Genomic DNA, 11,008 nt, shown 5'->3' with positions numbered 1-11,008 from the left:
TAGATAATTTTTCTTGTGTTTAATGATTTGCACATTCTCTTTGGAGAGTGGCAAGTTAGAAGAATACAAGCAGGGCTGAATTCAGGGCTGGGAGGAGTAGACACTTTCCTGTATTGGGTGACTTAGTGCCTCAGGAAAACATCACTCCTACAAAATATATCTTCCTGATATGCTGGCAGATACCTGGAGTTCTTCTGTCCATTCTTTAAACTCAGTGCTATGATCCTTCCATACTTTTTTTTCCTATAAACGATGGTAGGGACTTACCAGGTTTTAATAAAAAGAAGTACTATAACAGATGTGTGCCTAACTTGGCAATCCAGGCAAGGAAACCTCTTTTTAAGAATCTTACAAAGTGATTTTCCCCAGAGTTGTGTAATTCATATTTTTCTAAAGTTAATGAGGTGTTATGGGTTTTATTTGCCCTCCTTCACTTTGAGCTAAGTTTCAAGACTGTTTTTGTTCACTAAGACGAAATCTGAAATAAAATTTGTCTCTCCTTTTTAACTTTTATTGTCCACAGATATATGTTGAGTTTTTTGTTGTTTCCTTTTCTTATTATCAAGATAAACAAGAGACTTGGACTTTTCTCTTTGCTTGTAAGATCACCTCCAGCTTTAGACCACCTCACTCAGGCGCAACACACTGGCTTTCACTCTTCATTTCATTCTCTGAACTCAGAACCTGACCTTCCAGGGCATTTACCTCTTTGGGTAAAAAGGGCTTTCACGTTCTCCTGAGGCTGGCTACTCACACTCTTCCCTTCCCTTTGCTTTTGCTTTTGTGTTGAGCTTCTCTGGTTTTATTTGTCTTTCTTCATGAGCTTTGCCTCTGGGAAGTCAGACTACTTTAGGCTATTGATGGAGTTAAATCAAGTGAGAATTTTGCCATAGTATGGTGAGTACATGTTAGGTGCGGTGATAGTTGACTTTAGGTCAGCTTGAGCGGGTTAAGAATGCTCCCAAGAGATGACCTAACACAGTGTAGTTACCTTCCTGATGGGAGCGTCTTGGAAACAGCCAAGCAGCTTTGGGAAGAGGTAGGCTCTCACTTCCTTCATCTCATCACAGTCTTGATACAACTGAGGGGAGTTTGGTGCAGGGCGTAGCTTACTCTTAGTAAGCTTGGCAGTGTGAGGGGGCTACGTCATGTCCACTGCTACATTTGAATTCTGCATCTGGTTTGTGGATCTTTAGTTACACAGCCTGCTGATCCCCGGAGCCGTCAGCACACTGGTGACCTAGGATTCCTTCTGCTGGCCTCCAATTCATTCAGCTCTGCACCCAGCAGCTAATGATGGTCCTGCTCTATCCTTTTTCCTATCAGTCATTCCCTACAGGTACAGGACTCAGGAGAAGCCCCCATGACTTGAAATGGATGCACTTCTCTACAAAACGCATATCACTGTGAATTCTACAATTGTGTGAGCCATTACTTGATACAAATCTCATTCTTTTGGGGGATACCTGTAAATGCCACTCCTTTTGCTTCTGCAGAGGCCCCAGTCTAACACAGGTGCTTATGTGAGTGATTCCTTAACCTAATTTTAAACTTTCCACCCTGAAGTTGATTGCACTGTGATGAGGTCTTTACTATAGTGGCATGCCATCTAAAGATAGCGTGAAAAAGCACAGGGTTGAAGGAATAGTGTATTTAAAAAAATTTATTAGGTATTCATACAACTCTTTTTTTTTTTTTTTCACAAGAGAAAAGCTTGTAGTTAGTTCAGGGATCATTTGCTGGCCCTTAGGAGCATTTTCCAGTCCAGTCTGTTGGGGCACCACGCCCTGGCCCCATAGTCCACTTTCAGCATTCCCTGGGGACTCATACAACTCTTATCACAATCCATACATACATCAATTGTATAAAGCACATCTGTACATTCTTTGCCCTCATCATTTTCAAAGCATTTGCTCTCCACTTAAGCCCTTTGCATCAGGTCCTCTCCCCCCCCCTCCCCACTCCCCCCCCCCCATGAGCCCTTGATAATTTATAAATTATTATTTTGTCATATCTTGCCCTGGCCAGCGTCTCCCTTCAGGAAGAGAGTATCTTTATCACAAGACTGAAAGGGCTAGAATCTAGTAAGGAAGTCCAGGAATGATTACCGCATTGTTCTCAGCTTAAGGTGCTTCCTGACAACGTCTTCTTGTAGTCCTTGTCAGATTCTTCATTCTAGGCAACAGGAATGTGGTTCTTCCAGGCACCTGGCCTCTCTGAAACAAGGGAGCTGTTTAGTGATTGCAGAGGTGTCTGACAGAGAGCTGCTTGCCCTATGAGAACCCTCGCAGCAGGGGGGAGGAACGGGGTGTTTGCTTTGTGACCGCCATAGAGAGGGGCTGCTTCTGAGGATAAGCAACAGAAAGCATGAAGCCTTACTGGAAAATCGAAGGAGAGCTCAGAGTCCAAAGTCGTATCATTTTAGAACATAAAATCTCAACTACCTCTCCTCATAAAGGGGAGATAGAATGATTCATGAAGTTTTAAGGTAAAGTTGTATAGTGGGCCATTAAGTTTTGCTTTATTATATCAAAGGAAGTGTGAAAGAGTATTTTGTTCAAAATTTCCTTGGATATTTCTTTCTCTAGAAACTTAATTGCCTTCTGAATTTCCCTCTTTGGGTCCCATGGGTAGAATAGCTTAACAACATAAATAATTAGATCTTCCATTAAGCATGGCATTCTAACTTAGATAAGCACTGTTTGGGGAGGAATTAATTAAAGCATCAGTGTAAATAAATTGAACAAATACTTCTCAAGTGACTATTATGTGCAAAGCACTGTTCCAAATCCAGCAGAAACACAAAAATGAGGGCAATTTCTGCCTTGGAAGAGCTGACATCACAGAGAGAATACACAGCTAACTATAATACCTGATCAAGCAAGGACATGATCCCCAACACAACAGTATCATGTAATCTGAGAAGGAATTATATCAGGCTGGAGGAGGTAGGAAAGGGTGCATGGGGAGGGAAAATGTCAGTTGTGAAGCACAGTATGAATATCTCTGATTTTTTGGATTATAAGTATTGGGAAAATGAGTGGAAAGAGGGCCAATTAGTTAAACTCAATAAGGTAAGAGGAATGAATCAAAGATACCTCCAGGTGACCCAGCTATGTGAGCCCTAGTCTCTGGGTTCTTTCTAAAATACTCATACTAGTCTCTGGATCAAAGAGATGCTGAAAGAGAAGCTGCTATAGCTGTTGATCAGACTTTAGAGGTCAACTTACTTGTGGATAGGAGATAGTTTGTAACATTAAGACACTTACCTATGGCACCTTGAAAGTGAATGTGTGATGCCACTCTACTCACAATGACTTGTGAAAAAGAAGTTAGTCCATTCTTCCAATAGTGTGGTTCTGTCTTTGGTTATATGGGTTAGACTCTGTTTATCCTGGCTTACTAGTGTGGTAAGTGTGAAAACAGCGAGGCACCTTGAATGTAATATCTATTAAATTATTGAATAAATTCATGAGAAAAAGACTATAGTTTTTTAAGTTGAAGAAATCAAGAGGAAAGTAAAAGGAAACAGAGGAAAGCACTAGGAGGCAAAGGGCATTTATAGAGGTCTAAATACAGGCATGTATATATGTAAATATATTTATATATCACAATGGGGAAATAGATCTATGTACATATATTTTATAGGTTTAGTATTAAGGTAGCAGATGGACATTGGGCTTCTGCTTAAGTACTCCCTCAATGCAAGAACATTTTGTTCTATTAAATTGATATTCCATGATGCTCACCTTCCCAATATGATCGTTGAAGACAAAGTGGGTACATAAGCAAATGTGTTGAAGAAAGCTGATGGTGTTTGGCTATCAAAAGATATAACATCTGGGGCCTTAAAGGCTTGAAGATAAACAAACAGTCATCTATCTGAGATGCACCAAAGCCCAAATGGAAGAAGCATACCAGCCTGTGTGATCATGAGTTTTCAGTGGGATCAGGTATCAGGCATCAAAGAACAAAAAATCATATCATTGTGAATGAGGGGGAGTGCAGAATGAAGACCCAAGGCCCATCTTTAGGCAACTGGACATCCCATTACAGAAGGGTCATGGGGAGGAGACAAGCCAGTCAGGGTGAAGTATAGCACAGATGAAACATACAATTTTCCTTTAGTTCTTTAATGCTTTCTCCCCCACCACTATCATGATCTCAATTCAACCTTAAAAATCCTGCTAGACCAGAGCATGTACACTGGTACAGATCAGAGCCAGAAGCACAGGGAATCCAGGACAGATAAACCCCCCAGGACCAATAATGAGAGCAGTAATACTAGGAGGGGAAGGGAAAGGTGGGCAGAGATCTACATATAACCTCCTCCCTGGGGGATGGACAACGGAAAAGTGGGTGAAGGGAGACATCGGTCAGTGTAAGACATGAAAAAATAATAATTTATAAATTATCAAGGGTTCGTGATAGAAGTAGGGTGGGGGAGGAAGGGGCAAAAAAAGCGAGGAGCTGATACCAAGGGCTCAAGTAGAAAGAAAATGTTTTGGAAACGATGGCAACAAATGTACAAACGTGTTTGACACAATGGATGTGTGTACGGATTGTAATAAGAGTTGTATGAGCCTCCAATAAAATGATTTCTTTTATTATTAATCATTTTATTGGAGGGACTCTTACACATCTTATGACAATCCATCATTGAATTGTATTAAGCACACTTGTACATATGTTGCCATCGACATTTCCAAAACATTTTCTTTCTACTTGAACCCTTGGTATCAGCTCCTCTTTTTTCCTCTCCCTCCCCCATCCGCTCATCCTTGTGAATCCTTGATCAATGATATATTATTGCTGTCATTTCATGTCTTACACTGTTGGTTGTCTCCCTCCCCTCATGATATTGCTATTCCCACTACTGTTCCTGAAGGTTTTATCTGTCCTGAATTCCATGATCTAGTCAGATTTGTAAGGTAGAACTGGGTCATGGTAGTGGGGATGAGGAAGCATTCAGAAACTAGAGGAATGATGTGTGTTTCATAGGTGCTTTACTGCACGTTGGCTGAATTATCCCTTCCTTGTAACCCTTCCGTGAGGGGGATGTCCAATGGTCTACAGATGGATTTTGGGTCTCTACTTCAAACCACCCCCTTTCCCACCGATATAATTGTTTTAGATCTTTTGACCTGATTCCTGATCCCGTGGATACCTCCTGATCACACAGGCAGGTGTGCTTCTTCCATGTGGGCTTACTTGCTTGGAAGATGGCTAGATGGCTACTTGTTTAACTTCAAGCCTTTAAGACCCCAGATACTGTATATTTTGATAGCTGGGAACTATCCACTCTCTTCACCACATTTGCTTATGCACCCATTTTATCTTCAGTGATCGTGTCAAGAACGTGAGTATCAGAGTGCCAGGTTATTGGGACAAAGTATTGTTGTGTTTAGGGGGCCTTGTGTAGACAACAGAAAAGTGGGTAAAGGGTGACATCAGTCAGTGTAAGACATGAAAAAATAATCATTTATAAATTATCAAGGGTTCATGAGGGAGGGAAGAGTAACAAAAATGTGGAGCTGATATCAAGGGCTCAAATAGAAAGAAAATGTTTTGGAAACGATGGCAACAAATGTAAAAATATGCTTGACACAATGGATGTATGTATGGATTGTGATGAGAGTTGTATGAGCCCCCAATAAAATGATTTAAAAAAGAAAAGAAATGTGGCTCATAAATGCCAGGATCCAATAGGTCAATTTGAACATAAAATTCATAATTCAGGAGAAAGCATTTTCTCATAGCAAAGTAAATGTAATCAGGAGATTAGAAACCAGAGTGAAAGGCTACAACTGAGGTTGGAAAGTAAGTCGGAGAGGAAGAAGACTCTCACTAACGCTCTTTGACGGCCAATCCGGCATGTCAGGACTGTACGGGAGGAGTCGTACCAGAGCATATAGGAAGTTTTGGTGGAGACCAGCTGAATCTTACCTCCTGCATGTCCTCATAGACAAGGTAGACTCTATGATGCTTATATTTCATCATCCCTTTACATGATCACACCAGGAGACCCATGTCATTGGGGGAAGGGGAGAGGGGACAGTCATTATCAAGTTGATACATAAAAATTAATATCTCAAAAATACCTAAATAAAGGTATTCAAAATGAAGGATGAAGGTCATATAATAAATATAACCAGAAGACAAAGATCATAGGAATAATTCTTATTTTTAGGAAACAAGAGTTTTAATATTAAGGGTAAATGATATAATGTAGCTCTATATTCCTTGGTTTATATTTACACCCTTGGTCTTGTTCTTTATGTGTGATATCTGTGACTAGGGATTCGTACTCTTTATTTTCTTTGTAGTACTGCATGACACAATCCATATTGTTTCTTAACTGGAAGCTTATCAGATATCCAGGCACTTTTACTCTCTGTGACCATAAACGGGAGGAAGAGAGGTGCACTGGTTATTTTTTGCTGCTCTTGGCAAATCCACTCTCCACCTTGTCTTACTTGCTTGGTTCCCATGAAGTTTGATATATATGGACCGAGTCCCTTAAATATTCCTTTGCGTGAAGGCTTATCATTAGGCTCTGCCTGTGAGAGGCATTGGAAGAAATTTAGAAGCAGAAGAAAAGTAAGAGCACTGCATAACCCCCTTCTTGTTTGCTCACAATGATTAACTGCTTCACCTCAATCAACAGGTCAGCTCTGACTAAGGAGTTCTTTCCTGTTTCCGGGTGGCAATGCCCTCCTGCTTTGGTTAGCCTCAGAGCATGGCACAACCCTATTGAGTTCCTTAAACCCTGTCACAGTTTTATAAGTATTACCTATTAAACTCTACTGAAATGACCCAGCTTAAATGTACCATATATTTCTACCAGGAACTTAATTAATTGAATTAATCTTTCAATAAAAAACTGGCCTCTTTGATTTCAGTAGATGAAAAAGTAAGGAAATATGTTTATCTCATATACTTTTTCTATTTTTGAATGTCTCAACAAATTTCTCCCAGGTACCAGGGTCAGGTACCACTATAGACAGTCTTGAGAAATGGTAGTAGGACCCTAGGCAATCCACTTTAAAACATTTCATTCATTATTTTACTCATCATTAGCTCCAATTTTCCCCAACCTCCCCTACCATACCCCACAAAGAGTCTTTAAGCCAGCTACTGTCTCTAGAGATTTACCTATCCCGGATTTCATAGACAGAAAAACAGTAAAAACAAAACAAGACCAACAACAATAACAAAGTAAAACAGAGGAAACCCTCAATTGAAAAAAAAAAAGCTGAAAGTGTTACAATGTAGAACAAATTTAAAATGGGATGAGAGGGAGATAAAAAATAAAGCATTAAGTTTGAACCTAACTGCGTTTGCAATCATCCGCTTTCCAATGCTTTCTTTTTTTTTAAATTTTAATTTTATTTTTATTTTTTTTTCACTTTCCAATGCTTCCTGCATGACAGCAAAGTTATCCACCTCACTGGTCTATGGTCAGAAGGGAGCCATCAGAGGCTTCTCCATGTGTGTTTCTCTTTCACTTTTTTTTTTTGGGGGGGGGTGTCTAAACTGAAAGAGCTTTAATGGACCAAATGGTAACATTTTTACCTAACTACTTCTGTCACAATGGACTTTTTCACCTCTCTCAACTATGCATGGTCAGAGGGGAGTCCCCAGAGGCTTAGTCCACGTGTGGACCCTGCAAATGGATTTTGGGCGTTCACTGATATCCACAGCCTTCTCCAAACAGATGTTCACAATTTAAGCTCTGATACCATTCCTTCCTTTGGATTTGCATTTTATTATGTATAGTCCTTGGATCACAAGGGTGGGTGTGCTTCTCCTATGTGGCCTTAGTTGATGCCTCATTTAGATGGCTGCTTGTTTGAAGACAATTCTTTGAGATCCCAAGTGCTGTTCCTTCTGATAGCAGGGCACCATCTAGCTTATTCAGCACACTTTGATGCAGTATCCATATCTTCAGTGATCTCTTTATGAGGGACAGCTTCAAGCAGGGTCATTTCATAGGAACTACTTGTTCGTAGATTGGGGCTAGACTTAAATGTGAGCCCCCAAGTAGATTCAGACATCTATGGTTTGTTTATATATGTCTCTGGTTCACTTTAGAGGCATTATTGTCATTTTACGTTAGAGAACATTATCAATCATCCCTCTGGGGCATAAGGTAATTCTATTGACAGTGCCATTAATTTAGCCAGTGATGCAGCATTTAAAACATTGCTGAGAAAAAGAAATGAAATGAGTACAGGTCAGCTAAGAACTGCAACACACAAATTCTTGACTTGTACACATTAAACTCTTAACTGGACACTAGTTACATAAACAATGGTGCTGGTGATAGGGCAGAGCATTCCATAGTATTCATCAACAACCAATACTCAACATATCTACTAAATGAATACATACCATAATAAAGTAAGGGGGGCATTAAAATAGTAAGTATTTGGTAGTTCCAGGCCACTATTAATTGGGCACCCTTCAAGGCAAGAGATCCCAGCCAAAGTGTAACTTTTACCAGGGATATGCTGGGGGGAGAGCAGTCATCTGCTTCTGCTCGCACTCAGAGTTTCAGCCTTAACTCCAATGGTGCACGTGAGTTTGAGACAAATCCCAGTTCACATATATACAAACATATACATATGGATGTATATACAAACATATATCAGATATGTATGGGTGAATATATATATCTATATATATTCATACAGTGAGAGAGAGAGAAAGAGAGATTGATGAGTTTGCTTCTCTAAAGAACCTAAGCTAAGGCAAGGCTAGAAGAAGATTCTTAGGGTCTCAGTTGGCCTAGGAAACTCCAGGAGACAGAGTAGGGCAGTAATGACGCACACATTGATGAGGATCGTTGTGAATGATGGGCTTGCCTCATCACAGAGGTCTGTGCTCGGAGTCTCTGGAGCATGTCTTTGCTGTCAGTGCACCCCAAGTTTGTATGTGCATCATTCACATTCCTCTCTGGTGTGCTTCAGGGGACAACAAAGACATGTTAGCCTCTTTAAAGGTTATTGATTTAATTTAATGTTACTTGGTTGCATGAAGTTGCCCTTTACCACCCAGGAGAATGGAGGCTTTTCCACAGACTGACCGTGTCTAGGATCCGTTTAAGGCAGTTAGCTCATCATCCCCATGCTTTTACCCCACCATCGCCAAACAGTTCAATGTCAGTGAGCATTTAAATGGTCACTCAGTGTTTAAGGATGGGATTTCCTCTCTGACAGAACCACCCCAGGATTTAATTCCTATATACATAATGTTGGTATTTTGACGATGAATTTTTAAATGATCCTTCAGTTTTGAGGCAATGGATGTATAAAGTTTAATCATATTGTAAAATATCTATTCTGTATTAGAACTAGCTAGTTGAAAGCTTATACTTCTCAAAGCTCATGTTGTCATGTACACAAACTCAGTTTCTCTATGTGCAATTGGTGAGTCTTTTTGTGTTTCTCTGAATAAGAGCAATGATTTATTCCCCCTATCTCCCCCGCCGATGCCAATACAATTTCAGCTAATCACTCAAGGTAGGTACTTTACATTTTAACAATCTGGAATCAGCAGCAGCCTTATAGGAAGGCATTGACTCTTTAGTATGAACTTGTAAAAACTGTTGTTTTCTTTTGGAACTAGAGCTAGAATAGTTACTATTTACTCCACAAACCATCATGATGTGTACATTATTGTTGCTGTTGTGAGGATAGAGAATTTTATTTACTTTATGCCAGCTTCCATTGTGAGGACACAGTTGTCAGTGTGAGTTTCATCGATGTTGTGATGCTTGTCCTTGAAACGTCCTTCGTGTATTCCAGGTTTGTAATAGAAAGTTTACTGTATGATAATATATAACGATTAAAGCAATGCTTGATCAAAAAAGAAAGTTTACTGTAAAAAAAATCAAAACCAAAAAAATATATTGCTGTTACAGAATAAATTTATGGGAATGTGTACTGGGATTAAGATTTGAGGTTATTAGCAACCACGTTAGTATAATTTGGCTTCAAATCTGTAATGTGAAGTATTAATGTAATTCATATATTAAAACCTAAGTGGTTGACAGCAATAACAACAACAACAAAAGCCGTTGTGCTGCCCCTGAGTCATGTGTAGATCATTATTTTAAAGTCATGTGTCTCTTATGTTACTCTTCTGGGTCAACAGGAAGATTGTTTTTGTTACCTATCTTTGTCATAATGTAAAAACCAAAAACCCAATGGTCAAATTGATTGTGTATCATAGCAACCCAGGTGTGTAGATTCAACTGCATCCCATTGAGCTTTCCAGACTAACCTTTGGGAAGGGGATTTCCAGGCTTCTAGGGAGCCTGTGGGTGTGGTTGAATGGTACTCATTTCAGTCAGTAGTTGAGTGCTTTGACTTTTTGCCACTTTGGGACTCTGGCAGTAATGTAATTGTCCCCCCCAAACTTAATTTTTTTTCTACTACAGAGGTTGCATTCCAGTGTATACTCTAGTTAGTGACTTAAGTAATGCATTATAGAAATGAAAACTATTGAACAAACAAAAAATAAACAAAAGAAACCAACACACTGCCGACAGGTCAATTCTGAGACTGTCATTGTTCTCAGGCATAGAAAACCTCGTCTTTCTTCTTCAGAGCTGCTGGGAGTTTCCAACTACTGACCTTGAGGTCAGCAGCCCAACACACACTCAGTGTGCCCCAATCAAGCAGGCTGCAATCTATGAAAGATTAATGCTTTGATTTTTTTACTTTGAACCTGAGGATTTGTACCATATGAGGTTCTCTCCCTTCAAGATACTAGGTAGCCTAGCCACATTTCTGCTGCTAATCACGCTGAAGCATGTGACCCGGACACGTTTCTGAGAAATGTCTCTTGATTGCAATCAATATAGGGTTAGAGGAATCTGACCTTGTGACTTTTGAAGTGGGGTTTATATCTGAACCACTCTTCCCAGATCACAGGGACTACCTCTCTTGCTAAGAGGATAAAGGTCACTGATTGTGCTTAATCTTCATATCCTCTGATTCTT

Source organism: Tenrec ecaudatus, chromosome 11, assembly GCF_050624435.1.
Source record: "Tenrec ecaudatus isolate mTenEca1 chromosome 11, mTenEca1.hap1, whole genome shotgun sequence".
NCBI lineage: Eukaryota > Metazoa > Chordata > Mammalia > Afrosoricida > Tenrecidae > Tenrec > Tenrec ecaudatus.
This window is presented reverse-complemented; position numbering follows the sequence as displayed.